Genomic DNA, 18,083 nt, shown 5'->3' with positions numbered 1-18,083 from the left:
AGTGGTACATGTAGGTGGTCTTGTTTCCGTGCTAGTTCACAAACACAGAAACACTTTAGAAAGTGGTTTTAGTTGCAGGCAAGTTCCTCTTTTTTTCTTTTTTTTTTTCTTTTGAGACAGAGTCTTGCTCTGTCTCCCAGGCTGGAGTACAATGGCTCACTGCAACCTCAACCTCCCTGGTTCAAGCAATTCTCCTGCCTCAGTCTCCCAAGTAGCTGCAATTACAAGTGTGTGCCACCACGCATGGCTAATTTTTGTATTTTTAGTAGAGACAGGGTTTTGCCATGTTGGTGAGGCTGGTCTTGAACTCCTGGCCTTAAGTGATCCACCCATCTTGAACTCCCAAAGAGCTGAGATTACAGCCGTGTGAGCCACCGTGCCCAGTCCAAACATAATTTTAAAAAGGCAAATATACAATAGTATGTTTTCTAAATAAGATACTCTGATTGAATGTGGAGTTTACAGATGCTCCAGAATTCTGCTGTCTACATCTCTACACCCAATCTCTACTCCAATTCCAACCCTCCTGTCCTCATCCATTCAGGTTACTATAACAAAATACCACAGACTAAGTGGCTTATACACAACAGAAACTTACTTCTCACAGTTCTAGAAGCTGGAAAGTCCAAGATCAAGGTGCTTGCAGATTTGGTGTCTGGTGAAAACCTGCTTTCCTGATGGCTGCCTTTTCCCTGACCCCTCACATAATATAGTGAAGAGAGTCGGAGGTCCCCCTCTGGCCTCTTTTTTAACGGCACTTATCCCACTGATGAGGGCAACTCACTTCCCAGAAATCTCACCTCCTAATGCCATCACCCCTTGGGGTGAGGACTTCAACATATGAATTTCAGGAAGACATAAACATTCACACCACTGCACTGCCCCGAAACAAAGCAGTTTGGAAAAGCACTATCAAGGAAAACTGGAAGATACTATCATTATAAAAGCCAGTCCATTTCAGGTGGCCTGGCGGGATTCTGCTGTATAATTCAGACCTGCCTTTGGGTGACTGCTTTAGACTATCAACCATGGTGCCGAAACCACATTTTAGACTCACTAGCCTAGGTCTAGTACTGTGTTAGCACCAAAAAGACTCTGCGATGATCAATTCTTCAGCACCATCCTGAAGAGGGACTATTGCAAATACAGGATGAAAGCTTTCACTGCCAAACTTACTGGCCTTCCTGGAGATGGATTTGCAAACATTACTTAACCATTAGTCAAACCTACCCCATGTATCTAGTGAGATCAGGTAGGATGAACATATCCAACGTGTTTCTGGAATGCCTTTATTTTTGTTGTTTTGTTTTTGTTTTTGAGACAGAGTCTCGCTCTGTCGCCCAGGCTGTAGTGCAGTGGCACAATCTCAGCTCACTGCAACCTCCACCTTCTGGGTTCAAGCGATTCTCCTGCCTCAGCCTCCCAAGTAGCTGGAATTACAGGCACCCACTACCACACCCAACTAATTTTTGTATTTTTAGTAGAGATGAGGTGTCACCATGTTGGCCAGGCTGGTCTTGAACTCCTGACCTCAAGTGATCCACCTCCCTCGGCCTTCCAAAGTACTGGGATTACAAGTATAAGCCACCACACCCAGTCTATGGCCTGCCTGTCTTACAAAGTGATACACACCACCCAAGTCCTCATCACTCAACCAAAAACCACCCCAGTAGAACTCAAAAAAGGGAGGAAATGGGAGTTTCCCCCATCAGTCTCATTTATGTTATGGTACCTTCGTGTCTAATCGATCCATTCTATCACAGATTACACACCCACATGACAAACAGATGCAACCAAAACAAGTTTTTGCGAGCTCTCTGAAGATAAAATGAGGCGTTGACACAGAAAGCTACAAATTCTATTTCTCATCAGTTGAGAGCAGCACTTGTTCTAAATTGCAGTAATATCTCAACAATGAATCACTGTCATAAAAACAGCAACATCTGTGAGGTCAGAAAAGAGCAAATTAGGAAAACGAATTGCTTGAGAACCAGGGTTCACACTAACATCACACATTTATATAACGACTTGGAAAGGTAGTCATTCAACAAGTAGTGAGCACCTGCTACGTGTCAGGCAAGTCTCTACTCTCACAAAGCTTAAGTTCTCGTGTAGAAAACCCGATAAACAAGAATACAAGAAAAGAAAAAGAATTTCAGATAGTAGTAAATGCTAGCATGAAAATAACCCCAGGTAAAAAGCTGGAACAGGATCAGGCAGCGAGCAAAGCCATGTGGACTGTGAGGGGAGGCAGCTTTCGATGGTCAGGGAAAAGCTTTCCAAGGAGGCAACATTTGACCGTTTGTCAAATGCCAGATATGGGTGATGGGTAGGAAGGCAGCAAGTCACACTGCCACGTGTGCACCTATGCAACTATCTTGCATGTTCTTCACATGTACCCCAAAACCTAAAATGCAATTAAAAAAAAAAAGAAAGAAAAGAAAAAAGCCATGCAAAGACTTAGGAGAAGTATCCTCCAGGCAGAGGGAAAAGCATGATTCAAAGGCCCTACAACGGCAGGAAGCTTGATGTGTTCCAGACGCAATCTTCCTAACAAACTCTGGAGAAAGGCAACTAGTTCAGAAAAGTGAAAAACAAGTTTATGAAGGTCGCACAGCCGCTAAAGAAGAAATGAAACCTAGCACACCTAACTCTTCTGAGCGTCGCTCTGCAACACACTAGCTGCCTCCCTGGCTAGGAACCCAGGCTCCAAAGAACTGAGCACAAGAAATCAGTCTCTGGTGTGAATGACAGGCCAATGGGCAAAGAGCGGCCTCTGAGTTTCACAGGATCAGAATTTGAGTTCAAACAAAAACGTCAAGGATACCATACAATGTGGCCAGGGTCCAGCAGCCCAAAGGACATGATTCTAAGCAAGGTACACAGGTGCCAGGGCTGGGGAGCAAGAGCCCACAAGAGGGGCCCAGAAGGCACATGGGGTGATCATCAACCTCCCAAGGGAACTTACAAAATACTATTATGAGTCCCATTCCCCAAGAATCCAAATTTGTTTATTTATTTATTTTTATTTTTATTTTTTTTTTGAGATAGAGTTTTGCTCTTGTTGCCCAGGCTGGAGTGCAGTGGCACAATCTCAGCTCACCACAACCTCTGCCTCCCAGGTTCAAGCAATTCTCCTGCCTCAGCCTCCTGAGTTGCTGGGATTACAGGCATGTGCCACCACGCCCGGCTAATTTTGTATTTTTAGTACAGATGGGTTTCCTCCATGTTGGTCAGACTGGTCTCGAACCCCCAACCTCAGTTGATCCACCTGCCTCAACCTCCCAAAGTGCTGGGATCACAGGCATGAGCTATCACACGCGGTTGCCCAAATTTATTACATAGGTGATAGGGACCTAGGAATTAGTATTTTAATAAGTTCCCAGGTGATTTTGTTTAGCCAAACCTTGGAACTACTCTGATAGAGAAGGAGGGAAGGACAGCACTTCAGGAGGTTGCAGGGAGAATTCTAAATCTACAAAAGGATAGAATCGAGGGTTAAATTGAATGCAATTGAAACCTAAAATAGTTGGTACCAATCATAACTGTACGGGATGACAGGCACAGAGAGATAAGAACATTGCATAACTAAGTATATTCCTTTCCCCAAACCACATCCCCAAATTCAGAACCACTGTGATGGTTCAAAGAAAAGTGCAGGACAAATCTCTTTGGTCATAATGAGAAAGAAAGAGGGGGTGGAGAAGCTCAGATGTCCTCGTTGGGCAAAGCCAGTGTGGTGTGCAAATGCTTAGCAACCAGTTCCAGGTGGAGGAGAAGCCCTAACTGTAGCGTTTGCCAATTTCCGTGGTGTAAATACTCCTAGGAGGCTGAGGCAGGCCGATCACTTAAGGTCATGAGTTCAAGACCAGCCTGACTAACATGGTGATACCCTGTCTCTACTAAAAATACAAAAGTAGCCAGGCATGGTGGTATGTACCTGTAATCACAGCTACTTGGGAGGCTGAGGCAGGAGAATTCCTTGAACCTGGGAGATGGAAGTTGCAGTGAGCTGAGATCATGCCATTGCACTCCAGCCTGGGCAACAAGAGCAAAACTCTGTCTCAAAAAAAGAAAAAAATTGCTACGATGGACACTTCCAAGTTACCAGCATGGTATCACAGTTTGGGGAAGGTGTGCAATAGTTACAGCATTTTCACCATATAAAAATAACAGACATAAATAGCATAGAGAGCAGTAAATTTAGTAAAATAATTAGTAAGTCAGAGGTGTGGGTATTTGTTATCTTTTAAAAATATTTTTAACATCACAGTGATGTTAGTGATGTTAGTCCCAAAAATATACTTCATCCCCAAATTTTGTACTCTTACATTACCTCTTGTCTCTTTTTAGTCCAAAGCAGGAATGGTGATACTTAAAAAACAATATCTAAAACTTTTTCTTCAATTTATTCCCCCTATTCTTAGCCCCTTTGGTTAAATTTCTCACTTCTGGGTCTGCATCTTCAGCAGACAAGTGTTCTACGCATCTGGAAATGCTTTTCTGCTTCAAGTCATGAATCCCCAATCCCAACCCATGAAATAAATAAACTCTTTATTTCAAAGGACTCCTTCATCAGAACTTGGGCAGAAAAAGATCAACGAAGTGAGTGCAGCTGTTTACCCAAAATGCCACAGAGTGTCCACTCCACATCTACACATTTACAAGAGTGGCTAAATGGTACCACGGAGCAAATAAATAAGTAAAACGTTAATTACGAAGACTTATTTTCTGGAACTACCTATGTATTTTGAATAAAATGGATTCCACCTTCTCCCTTCATCCATTAAAGGTACCCTTTCATTCAGCTAACATCTATCGTATACTACAATGGACCTGGAGACAGAAAAATGACAAAAATACAGTTTGTAACCTCAAGGACCTTCTACCCTCTCACAAAGAAGACAGTCCAAAGAAAAAATTAAGGCAAATCTAGTGATTCTAATATCACACTACATATAAAACCCACCCATGGAAAGTGGCATAAACCAAACTAGACTTCTGTGAAGAGCCCAGTCAGCTGCTAAGAGGTCCCATGTGTCTGACTGTCCACAGGCTTTGCTGATTAGTGACAGCTAATGAAGATCCATCAAGATAAAACAAAGGAAAGATCATCTGCAACTGCTTTCGATATTTTGAAGGTACTGTCTCACGGTAACACACTGAGACGCAAGGCTTTTTCTAAAGAACTGACAAAGGTTTTCTCTCCCTGCTTCCCAATCTGTGGCCCTCTGCCAATGCATCGCCTCTGCGTTTGTTTCTCTCCTCCCTTTCTAGCACTTTCCTTTTCCCCATGTTTATTCCTATTCTCCTTCATCTAAATGTGCCATCTGTAAAAGCCTACTTTGCAAAAGATCACTGTTAAATTCTAGACCCTTATTTTCCTGCTCTTGATTTAAAATTCGCAAGTTTATGCCCTTAGAAGTCTCTCTCTTTCTTAACAAAAGAACCGACTAAACCAAGTTATTTTTATTTCCATGTTGCTTTTGGCTGATTTTCTTTTGTGCGTCAGAGGCTTTCAAAAGGTTCCCAGCTCTAGATCCAAAAAGTTCAAAAAGTGATTGAGTACAGAATAAAATATTTCACTCATCCAGAGGGGAGTCGAGGGTCATGGGCATTAGCAGCAACAGGAGAAGCAATCCCGGATTCTGGGGCACTAGGAAGCAAGACCTCCCGTGACCCGGTCGGCCATAACCTGGGCTCTTATTTAGCAGATTAGCGCCAATATGGTCATAACAATTATTAAAATACTGAAATGCTTCCCTCCGGATTGGCAAATAACTCTCAACCTCTCCCAAATACAACCCTGGCCTCCTAGACCCTCCCAGGATCCCTGGCCCATCTCCTCTCAATCAAGAGTTAAGGTCTGGCCCAGCAGAGGGTCTCCAGGACCCTGCCCCAGCTTCTACCCCTGGACATACCCATGCTCCACCTTAATTTCCTCTTCTGAAAAATAAAAGACTTGACTAGATTGTCTGAGTTGTTCTATAATTGTGATTATGTCAAAGAACAAGGACAAAATGGGAATAAAAAGCAACCCAAAGGCCAGGTGCCGTGGCTCATGCCTGTAATCCCAGCGCTTTGGGAGGCCAAGGCGGGCAGATCACCTGAGATCAGAAGTTCAATACCAGCCTGACCAACATGAAGAAACCCCATCTCTACTAAAAATTCAAAAAATTAGCTGGGCGTGGTGGCGGGTGCCTGTAATCCCAGCTACTCAGGAGGCTGAGGCAGGAGAATTGCCTGAACCCGGGAGGCGGAGGTTGCGGTGAGCCGAGACCCTGCCACTGCACTCCAGCCTGGGAACAAGAGCGAAATTCTGTCTAAAAAAAAAAAAAAACTTTAAAAAAGTTTCTTAGGAGGATGGAATCACAAGTTATGTTTTTTCTACACAGACAGCAATGCCAAAACTCTGGGTGCAAGCTGCCTGGGATGGATCCCCAGCTCAGCCACATGCTGGTTGTGGGATCTCACCATGCCTCAAACTGCCTCATCTATAAAATGGGCATAGGCCAGGCAGAGTGGCTCATGCCTGTGATCCCAGCACTTCTGGAGGCCAAGGTAGGAGGATCACTTGAACCCAGAAGTTTGAAACTAGCCTGGGCAACATAGCGAGACCCCCATCTCTACAAAACAAAATGCAATAAAACAAAAATTAATTAACTACATGGCCATAATAAGATTACCTACTTTAAGGGTTATTTTGAGGGTTAAATGCATTCATGTTTATAAAATGCTTAGACTAGTGTAAGGTACAAAATAAACACGATATAAGTGTTTATTAAATAAATAATTCCTTTTATTCTGTCTAATGTCTGCTCAATAAATTTAAAAATTAGGAAAGTTTTACAACCAGAAAAAAAAACTGTGACACTATGAAACACTTACATAACATATACTTTTGCTTAATAACCCAGCAGTAAAACAGCTGGGATCCAGATTTTACACTGCACTGGGAATTTTGGGAAACTAACACATTGGAATGTGTCCCCACTGAAGCATAAGACGTGATTTGTAGGATTCTCTTTGTAATCAGAAATGTCACAGGCTTATGGGAAAGTTAGGTTTACATGTTTCTCATTTTAACCCTGCAACAACTTTTAACCACACCCTAGCAAATAAATTTTATTTTGTGGTCCGAAGACTTAGAGGATTGTAAACATAAAACCAGACCTTGCGTAGCTACAGCTTTTCTTGTGAACACAATGATTCAGCTTGACTGCAAGTTTAAAGAGCCATATCTTATGTGTTGGGTCCCCTAGCATCAATCTTTAGTAAACATCTGGGATGGACAGGAAATTGCTACATCTAGCTTCAAGCTCGATGGACAGTGCTTTTAGTTACTAAAAAGACAACACTACATGAGCTCAAGTATCATTTAGATAGGTACTACTGCACTACTAAGGGAATAACACTGACAATTGTTATTTTCTGATACTCGGGAGAGGAAATGATCAATAATAATAACTCCCTTACGTGTTCCTTCCTCTTGATAACTAAACCACACAATACCCTTATACACAAATTTAAATACTTCACAAGCTTATCCTCAAACAGTAATGTATTAGGCCTTTCCTGCTGTAGATAAGATTTGTTAAGCAGTCTGGCCATGGCTTTTACCTTTCCTCTTTTAAAAAGTGCTTTTCTCGACTGGTGTAGTTGCTCACACTGGTAATCCAGCACTTTGGGAGGCTGAAGTGGGAGGATCGCTTGAGCCCTGTTGTTCAAGACCAGCCCTATATATCTACAAAAAAACAGTGAGACCCCATATCTACAAAAAAACAAACAAACAAATCTGGTCAAGGCTGGTGATGCGCACCTGTAGTCCCAGCTACTCGGAAGCTGAGGTGGGGGTATCACTTGAGCCTGGGAGGTCAAGGCTGCAGTGAGTTAAAGTTGTGCCACTGCACTCCAACCTGGCCAACAGAGTGAGACCCTGTCTCAAAAAAATAGTTAAAAGTTGCACTTCTCTAATGCTAGGAGAAGAAACTCAAACCTTGCATAGTGATAACAGAAATTCCATTTGACCCAGCAATCCCATTACTGGGCATATACCCAAAGAACTATAAATCGTTCTACTATAAAGACGCATGCACACGTATGTTCATTGCAGCCCTGCGTACAATAGCAAGGACCTGGAACCAACCCAAATGCCCATCAATGATAGATTGACAAAGAAAATGTGGCACATATACACCATGGAATACTACGCAGCCATAAAAAACAATGAGTCCGTGTCCTTTGTAGGGACTTGGATGAATCTGGAAACCATCATTCTCAGCAAACTGACACAAGAACAGAAAGCCAAACACCACATGTTCTCACTCATAGGTGGGTGTTGAACAATGAGAACACGTGGACTCAGGGAGAGGAGCATCACAGGCTGGGGGCAGGTTGGGGGATAGGGGAGAGACAGCAGAGGGGTGGGGAGGGAGAGGAGGGTAGGGAGGGATAACGTGGGGAGAAATGGCGGATATAGTATAAACCTAAAGTTAAATAAGTTAATTAAAAATATATACATAAATTTAAAAATAATAAACAAAAAAACTAAAGCCTGCAATACAATCATTATCATTGAAATGTTATTGAAACCCTGTAAGAAAGATGAAGAGAGTCCTGTGGATGGTGATGGTAACACAATGATGTGAACATATGTAAGGCCACTACATGTACACTTAAACATGGCTAAAATGGTATATTTCATGTCGTGCATATTTTACCACGACAAAAATGAAATTGAAAGAAAAAGCACCCTGTCAGAGAACACTTATACACTGTTGGTTGGAATGCAAATTAGTTCAGCAACTGTGGAAAGCAGTTGCAGATTTCTCAAAGAACTTAAAACAGAACTACCATTCAACCCAGCAACCCCATTACTGGGTATATATCCACAAGAAAATAAGTTGTCCTACCAAAAACACACACACTCACAGGTTCACCACAGACAGCACTATTCACAATAGCGAAGATGTGGAGTCAACCTAGATGCCCATCAACTGTGGACCAGGTAAGAGAAAATGTGGTCCACCTGCATCACAGAATACCACGCAGCAATAAAAAGTGACACAGTCATGGCCTTTGTAGCAACATGGATGCAGATGGAAGTCATTATCCTAAGCAAATTAATCCAGGAACAGAAAATCAAACACAGCATGTTTTCACTAGTAAGTGAAAGGTAAAGAATGGGTATTTATGGATATAAAGATGGCAATAATAGACCTGGGAACTATGAGGTAGGAGGGGGAAAGGAGAGCAAGTTGAAAACTTATCGGGTACTATAATCACTACCTGGATGACACGATCAGTTGTACCCGCAACCTCAACTTCATGCGATATGTTCCTGTGACAAACCTGCACATCTACCCCCGAATCCAAAATAAAATTTGAAATTATTTTAAAAAAATAATGACAGTCCTTCTTTTCCTTTGGAACAAAAATAAATTAAAAACCCTTTAAGAGTTAAAGCAAACAAAATTTGTAACCATGTTTTCAATTAAGAAACACACTAAGTAATCACACAACTTCCAAGAAGCAGCTTTCCCCAGTACATGGTTACAAGTAAGTCTACAAACCTAAATGAGCATTGTACAGCATTTACTTTCATTCATAATTATTCAGGGACAAACAATGTAAAGACACTTTTTCCTCAAAGGCTTAGCACTCAAACTTTTCTTTTGAGACAAAGAGTCTCACTCTGTCGCCCAGGCTGTAGTGCAATGGCGCGATCTTGGCCCACTGCAATCTGCCTCCCGGGTTCAAGCGATTCTCCTGCCTCAGCCTCCCCAGTAGCTGCAATTACAGGCAAGCGCCACCACACCGGGGTAATTTTGTGTGTTTTTAGTAGAGACGGGGGTTTCACTATGCTGCCCAGGCTGGTCTTGAACTCCTGACCTCAGGTGATCCGCCCACCTCAGCCTCCCAAAGTGCTGGGATTTACAGGTGTGAGCCACTGCACCCGGCCAGCACTGAAACTTTCTATATGGATTGTTAACTGTACTGGTTCTTGAGAAGCCAGACTGAGCGCTTATACAATTAATCCAAAGATACCCAAACAATATTTAAAGCTACAAATTCCAGCTAAAAGACTGTGTACAAATTCACTTGTCTGTCAGAAAACATTTGATGCCTAAAGAGATTCTTATTCAAATAGGCAGTGTGTGAATGTGGTGTCTGTTAACAGTTCTAATGCAGATTCCTTTCCTTCTTTAAGTTTTCGTTGGGCCACCACCAATTAAGCCATTGAACACACCTCAGCGGTCTCTGGGTACCTAGTCTCTCAGAGGCCCTCAGAGGCCCACAAAGGGTTATCTTCACTAAAACTGGCGGCAGGGCTGGCTGATAAAGTTAACGGAACTCCCCATTCTGGAGAGAGAGACTTAGCGACGGTCAAATGCAGAAACTGTTGTGGTCTGTCCTTAAGCGTTTTAGTGTATTTAGTGTTCCATAGAGGAAGTAAAGAAAGCAATAATCCAAGATGAAGAGAAGCAAATACAGGCGTGGCGGCAGTTCAGGACTGAGTCTACAAGGGCGGTACAGAAGAGCGTCATCACATCTATGGAAGGCTTGGAGGACGGCACTCTGGATCTGAGCCCTAGGTCCCAAATACCCTGAATCGTATTGTGAGGAACAAGATCCTTAACACGCGCTGCTGCCGGCCCCGGGCCCCCTAGCTCCACTCCGCGGGAAGCATCACGTGTCGGGAGCCGCGGTCAGCAGCCGTGACCACACCCCCTCTGAGCCCAGCCGTGACCACCTCTGCCGGCTGGGCTCTCAGCCTTGGGACGGGCACTTCCTGGTTGGTACGGGATGCGGGTCCCATCGCCCCCCCTGGCCCGTCCATGGCACCGCGCACCCGAACCAAGGGCGCCCGGAGAACGTGGGGACAGCAGACACCCTGCGGCGGGCGCCCCGCGGCGGCGGGGCGGTGCATCCTGCAGAGGACGCCCGGGTTTCAGCCCAGGGCCAGCGCGGCTCTGCTCTCCAGGCAAAAAGTGCGAGCCAGAGTTGTCAGCTTTCACCCGGCAGGAGGACGGCCCGAAGGCCCGCAAGGCAGGCCCCTGGGGATCGCCCGGGAGTCCGCCGCCGACTCACTCGCTGGCGTCCCGTCCAAGTTGGGCGGGGAAAGGCCAGCTGCCTGGGCTGGGCGGGAGGAGGGACGGAGGGCGAGGGCGGCGGAAACCCGGCTCCCCTTGGCGCGGCTCCTACCTGCGGGGCTAGGGGGCCGCCAGTACCTACGCGGAGGCAGCGGACTCTCGGGGCTCGCGCGTCGCGGACACAGCTGGAGCGCAGCAGGAGGGCGGAGCGGAGGGGGCTCGGCGCCGCGCGGCCGCCAGGATCTCTCTGCCCGGATTCGTCCGGGATTCGCAGGGGTGGAGCGAGGCGGTGCCGGGTCCCGGGGCGAGGCGGTGCCGGGTCCCGGGGCGGCGCGGCGCTGCCTCGCGGCCCGGCATCTGCTCGCCCGGGTTCCTCGTTGTCTCTTTTTCCCAAAGTTTCTTAACTCGAACGAAGCAGCCTAGGGAAAGTTCCCCAGCAGGACCATTATCTGGTCCTCTTGAACCGCCCAGGGCCAGCCGCCGTTCCCGGAGCTTTGCCTACGACATGTCGAACTACTGCGGATAGTAGCCACAGCTGGTCCAACTTATAAGTAAGCAATCAGCAAATCAAACGGCTAAATAACTTGCCCCAGGTCACATAATTAAGAGACAGGAGCTTTGTTGGCGTCCTTATAAGCCTTCTTGCTCCTCCCTAGGGGGTAGTGTTATTGCCAATTTACAGGTAAGGAAATGACGGCTCAGAATCGAGAAGTAACCAGCCTGAGGTCACATAGCTTAGATGGAGGGCGACGGGAATTTGCGTCCCGATGTCTCTAAAAGTGGGGTATAATTCAGAAATCTTAGCAAAATATAATAAATTGGGAGCAACACAAGAAAAAGACCCATTCCACCCATGGCAGTGTTCAAACAAGGCAATTTTGCTGTTTTTAGTCCACTTAGAATAAAGTCTTAAGAAAAAGAGAGCCAGTTGTCATGTGGCTTGAATAGCAGCCCTTTGAGAATGTAATTTTGAATAGAGGCCAGTTCCAACCTCATTTGCACGATATTGCATCCCGCCACAGCCAAGGGAAGCAATGGCCTCCCCATGTACCAAACTGCTAATAACGTCAGCCACTTTAAAGCATTTAGTGGATATTACACAACCGAGACTGACCAAGTTACATAATGTCTTACTGCACACATGGCATTACATGAAATGAAAAATACAATATTCCAGTCCAAATTGGGGGAGGGGTCAAATGACCGTCTGGAACTCGGTTTTCCTGGTAACCTTGCTCAGCCCACCTTAGACCACATTCGTCTCTTAAGCACATCTTTTCCTAATGACAGAAGAGTCACACAGCCCTCACACTTTCCTTGTGGACTTAAATGATTGATGTCTTTTGAATCCTGTGATACTGACAGCTTTTTACAATTAAACACATGGCTCTCTGAGCAGAGGATTGCCTAAGAGGAGTTTAGCAAGTTTAAGACAAGCCTGTTACTGGAAGTCAGAATACTCTCTCTCCTCCCCTCTTTCTCAAGCTTTATTAGTCACAGATGGTTTGATAAGTCTTATGCACACGTAACTGCATTCTTATAAGCTTGTCTCTAGAAACTATAATGCTTTTGATTGAGGAGCAGCAGTCTATAAAACTGCATCCGAGGCCGGGCGCGGTGGCTCAAGCCTGTAATCCCAGCACTTTGGGAGGCCGAGGCGGGTGGATCACGAGGTCAGCAGATCGGGACCATCCTGGTCAACATGGTGAAACCCCGTCTCTACTAAAAATACAAAAAATTAGCTGGGCACGGTGGTGCGTGCCTGTAATCCCAGCTACTCGGGAGGCTGAGGCAGGAGAATTGCCTGAACCCAGGAGGCGGAGGTTGCGGTGAGCCGAGATTGCGCCATTGCACTCCAGCCTGGGTAACAAGAGCGAAACTCCAACTCAAAAAAAAAAAAAAAAACAAAAACTGCATCCGAAATTCTTAACTGTCACTATGAAAACATTTGGCATTTTGTCTCCAACCATAGGTCTTTCTACTAAATCTAATTAGAAATAAAATTACCTTAGGTCAAACGCGGTGGCTCACTCCTGCAATCCCAGCACTTTGGGAGGCCAAGGTGGGCGGATCACCTGAGGTCAGAAGTTCGAGACCAGCCTGGCCAACATGGCGACTACAAAATTAGTCGGACGTGGTGGGGCGCCTGTAGTCCCAGCTACCTGGAAGGCTGAAGCAGGAGAATCGCTGGAACCCGGGAGGTGGAGGTTGCAATGAGCTGAGAGCGTGCCACTGCACTCTAGCCTGGGCGGCAGAGCGACACTCTTTCATTAAAAAATAAAATTATCTAGGCCAAGAGCAGTGACTCACACCTGTAATCCCAGCACTTTGGGAGACCGAGGCGGGTGGATCATCTGAGGTCAGGAAGTCAAGACCAGTCTGGGGAACATGGAGAAACCCCATCTCTACTAAAAATACAAAAATTAGCCAGGGGTGGTGGGATGGTGGCAGGCACCTAAATCGCAGCTGCTCAGGAGGCTGAGGCAGGATTGCCTGAATCTGGGAGGAGGAGGTTGCTGTGAGTTGAGATCATGCCACTGCACTACAACGTGGGCAACAGAGCAAGACTCCATTTCAAAAAAAAAAGAAATAAAATTATCTAAGTGCCCTTACCATAAATGAATTTCTGCCTCCCTGGGATAGAGGAATAACATAGGAAAATGCCATATGTTGGTTAGAGATGAACTTAAGATTATGGACTCCCAAACATAAGTTTTAGAAGTAGCATAATTTTGTATGTAATTATTCTTATTTTCCTGAGAGATTTTGTAATTTTTTTCCCAAATCTTTCATATCTTCAAAGATGTCAGGAGACAATGACTAAGAAATCATGCTATACAGTCATCTCAATATACATTTGATGTTTTTGTCAAAGTGGTATTTGAAATCCTTTTAAATTTTTATCTTTTCTTCTGATAATAAAAATATGTTCATTTTTATAATTTTGCATCTATATTTTAGAACAATACAAAGCTTTAGAGACCATACAAAAACATTTTTAATTAAAATCACCTATGACTCCCACATACACACCTCTATTGGCATTTTAGTATATTTCCTTATTTTTTCTATGCCTAAAGGTTTGTTCTAAAATTAGCACCATGCTGTACAGAGTTTAGAATCTTCCTTATTTCACTGAATATTTGTAAGTTGAGTATTATTGACTATTATTAATTTTTCTTTAAGATATCATTTCTATGGTGAAAAATATTACAATCATTTGTCAAACGTTTTAGGATATTTTCAGAGTTTATTGCAGTTTACAAATCATGCTAGAATGAACACTGCGTTCACCATCTTTGTCAAGATCTCTAAATTCTTCGGATAGATTCCTAAAAGGAGAAATACTGGATCAATATTTAGAAACATTTTTAAGGTGCCGTGTGATGCTGCAAAAATAACTTCCAGTTATTACCTTGCCTACCACCTGCAAATGTCATGAATCAAAATCGTACCTTCTTTTAATCACCGTTTTATAATCAGCAATGCTGGACACTGTTTTTTCATGTTATTATTTGTACCATTCACTGAAAATGATCTATTCATGTCCAGTGCCCATTCTTTTTCTATACTTTTCTATGGTGAATTAGTTTCTTATTAATTTGCAATAATGCTTTCAACCGGAACAGAACTATTTTTTGTTTGCTTTGTAACTTTTTTTTTTTTTTTTTTTTTTTTGCGTTGGAGTCTCACTCTTGTTGCCCAGGCTGGAGTGCAGTGTCATGATCCTGGCTCACTGCAATCTTCGCCTCCTGGGTTCAAGCAATTCTCCTGCCCCAGTCCCCCGAGTAGCTGGGATTACAGGCGCCCAGCACTGCGCCTGACTAAGTTTTGTGTTTTTAGTAGAGACGGGGTTTTACTATGTTGGCCAGGTTGGTCTCAAACTCCCGATCTCGTGATCCACCTGCCTTGGCCTCTGAGAGTGCTGGGATTACAGGCTTGAACCACTGCGCCTAGCAGAAACAGAACTATTTTATAAAAGTTACATACATACTAATGGTGTTCTCCCAGATTTTTTCTTATGGTACATTTTATATAAACACTGCTATCCAGATCATCTAGGTCATTTTGGGATACCAACATCTGTCATCTTGTCTGACAGTTCCATTTTCTTATAGAAAATTACCTCTCCCCAAACAGGCACAGTCCAGGCAAGAGAGCAATTTCAAGCACCAAGGTCAAAAGTGAACGTCGTAGTCCCACCACCATTCCATTTACCCTATAGGTCAGGTGACATGAAACTCAAGAAATGATGGAGCCAGTGGTCTGTGGGGTTGAGCTTACTGAACAGAGATAGAGGCAGTTCCAGCAGCAGCTTCACTCTGACCAGTAAAACCTAGGAAACTTACTTCCTAGGTTTTGTGGGTCTTTTTTCTTTTTTTAAAATCTGTTTGTTGCTTCCTTGGTTCCTGCTGTTCTTCCACTTTGTCTTGATTCTGTGAGACACTGGTGCCCTTTTCCTTCAGATAGCAAGTCTGCATTCATTGTTTGTCCCCAATAATCCACACTGACATAGTTTGTATAACTATGTGGCCATCGATCCACCTGACAGTCCCTAGATGAGCAACCATCCATTTCATGCATTCATTCACAAACGTCTAATTGCTAATGTTAATTAACCAATGCACACATATCTCTGGAGACACAAAGTATAGAGCAAGATATTGTATCCCAGTCACCTGATGACATAAATCACTTTAACCACCAGAACAGTGACTCACTGAAAGATCAGAACGATGTCGATGTCGTTAGAGAAGCTCAAACTTTTTGTAAAAACCGACAGTGGCTAAGGCCAAAAATCTCAAGAGAGAATGAGGAACACAGCAGATATTGCCAAGATACACAGAGCATTGTGTATCTGCATCCTCATTTCCTGTGGCCCATTTGTATGTTTCATCATTTCTTCAAGCAACTGTCAACTTATGAGATATCTACCATGTGAATATAAAGGCCCCACACTAACGCTGACAGCTCCCCCTGCAATACCCGAGGTAAGTCTTCTCAGTCACCCATAATCAGTCCCCTGTGAAGCTTTTTCATATACAACAAGCCCAAAGGGATCCAGCTCCCCCTATCTAATAACTTATTTGAAATATTTCTGTATTTTCAATGTTTACATAACTTTTAGAATTTTTTTCCTGGATTTGCACATTTATACAAACTAGCATGGTTAGAAAAGAGCAAGCATGCAAAAAGCCATTTAAAATGAAGATTTGTTTGGAATAATACCGTTATATGCCAACTGGTTTCTGCAATTGTATTAAAGAACCGTAAACGCAACTGAATTCGGTTTCCAAAAAATCCATAAACTGCATCAAGAAATCTTTGCTCACTTCAATGTCCTGGAGAGTTTTCCCAATGTTTTCTTTTAGTAGTTTCATAATTTAAAGTCTTAGATTTAAGTCTTTGTCCATTTTATGAATAAAATAAGATAAAAGATAATAGTAACTTACAGGATAAGTCCATAGGATTATGAAGGGAGCCACATATATGAACAGCTTTTAAGGGAAAACTAATTGTAAATGGTAAGAAAAACTATCATTGGATCAAAAAAAAAGTCTTTAATCCGTTTTGAGTTGACTTTTGTGTATGGTGAGAGATAGGGGTTTAGTTTCATTCTTCTGCATATGGATATTCAGTTTTCCCAGCACCATTTATTAAAGAGACTGTCCTTTCTCCAGTGGATATTCTTGGCACTTTTGTAAAATATGAGTTCACTGTATATGTGTGAATTTGTTTCTAAGTTCTCTATTCAGTTCCATTGGTTTGTGTGTCTGTTTCTATGCCACTACCATGCCATTTTGGTTACTATGGCTCCGTAGTATAATTTGAAGTAAGGTAATGTAATTCCTCCAGTTTGGTTCTTGGTGCTTAGGATACCTTTAGCTATTCTGGGTCTTTTATAGTTCCATATAAATTTTAGTATTGCTTTTTCTAAGCAAATGTTTTCTATAAAATAAAAGAATAGAGATAGAAAAACTTGTTATAAATGTTGTTTAATAACTGTAAGAATGGTAAAACTTCCCAGGATGAGAGTCAATTGGATCCCTGCCTGTGTCCTTTCTAATTATTTAGAACCCCTAGAGAATTATGGAAGTGTTTTCTTGGCAAACATTTGCTAATAGCCAAGGGGTTTGGAAAACATTTTCATCTTCCTGCATCACTCTTCATTTTCCAGTAGAAAGGTCATCCTGTGGACACTCACACTAAACTGCTGCTGGTATCATTTTTCACATTTGTACAATCCGTTGCATTAAAGGTGCAATTTTTTTTTTTTTTTTTTTTTTTTTTTTTTGAGGCTGAGTTTCGCTCTTGTTACCCAGGCTGGAGTGCAATGGCGCGATCTTGGCTCACCGCAACCTCCGCCTCCTGGGTTCAGGCAATTCTCCTGCCTCAGCCTCCTGAGTAGCTGGGATTACAGGCACGCGCCACCATGCCCAGCTAATTTTTTGTATCTTTAGTAGAGACGGGGTTTCACCATGTTGACCAGGATGGTCTTAATCTCTTGACCTCGTGATCCACCCGCCTCGGCCTCCCAAAGTGCTGGGATTACAGGCGTGAGCCACCGCGCCCGCCCAAAGGTGCACTTTTAAACTCATGCCTTAGGCTAGTTTGTAAGGCCAGTCAAGACACCCTTTCCCCACACCCTACATAAAGCAAAAGAATGTCTCAGATCCAATTAAGCTCAGGGCATTCCCAGGAATCAGAACTCCCCTGTAGCCCTATTTATAAAAACAGATTGTCCCTCAAGGAAAAAATATGTATTACATGTAGGATCAAAATCCACGTTAGAGTCTTCGTTGGGAAGATTTTTTTAACTGAATTAGAAATGTCTATTTCCAAGCTTTTTAAAGTGAGCAGATATGAGAAGTTTTATAGAGGATATGTATTTTCAGCAGTTAATCATTTAATTTCTTAAAGGTCTGCTTTCAGAATGCTCTCACCATAGCCTAAGTTGCCTTCAAAAGTGGAAACTCTCTAAGTTGTCAT

The 18,083-nt window shown here is 43.4% G+C and overlaps 1 protein-coding gene across 6 annotated transcripts in view; it reads right to left on the bottom strand.

Annotated features, from left to right (window-relative positions):
• PLD1 (phospholipase D1) overlaps positions 1–11,287 on the bottom strand; it is a 231,114-nt gene extending 219,827 nt beyond the window's left edge. For all 6 annotated transcript variants that reach the window (XM_035278534.3, XM_078353837.1, XM_035278538.3 and 3 more), the window contains exon 1: positions 11,206–11,287. The gene's annotated coding sequence lies outside the window, so the exon portion shown is untranslated. The remainder of the gene's footprint in view (positions 1–11,205) is intronic.
• Positions 11,288–18,083: the final 6,796 nt, after the last annotated feature.

This window comes from Callithrix jacchus, chromosome 17 (assembly GCF_049354715.1).
Source record: "Callithrix jacchus isolate 240 chromosome 17, calJac240_pri, whole genome shotgun sequence".
Lineage (NCBI taxonomy): Eukaryota > Metazoa > Chordata > Mammalia > Primates > Cebidae > Callithrix > Callithrix jacchus.
Note: the sequence above shows the minus strand (reverse complement) of the source record. Positions and strands in the feature narration are given on the sequence as shown.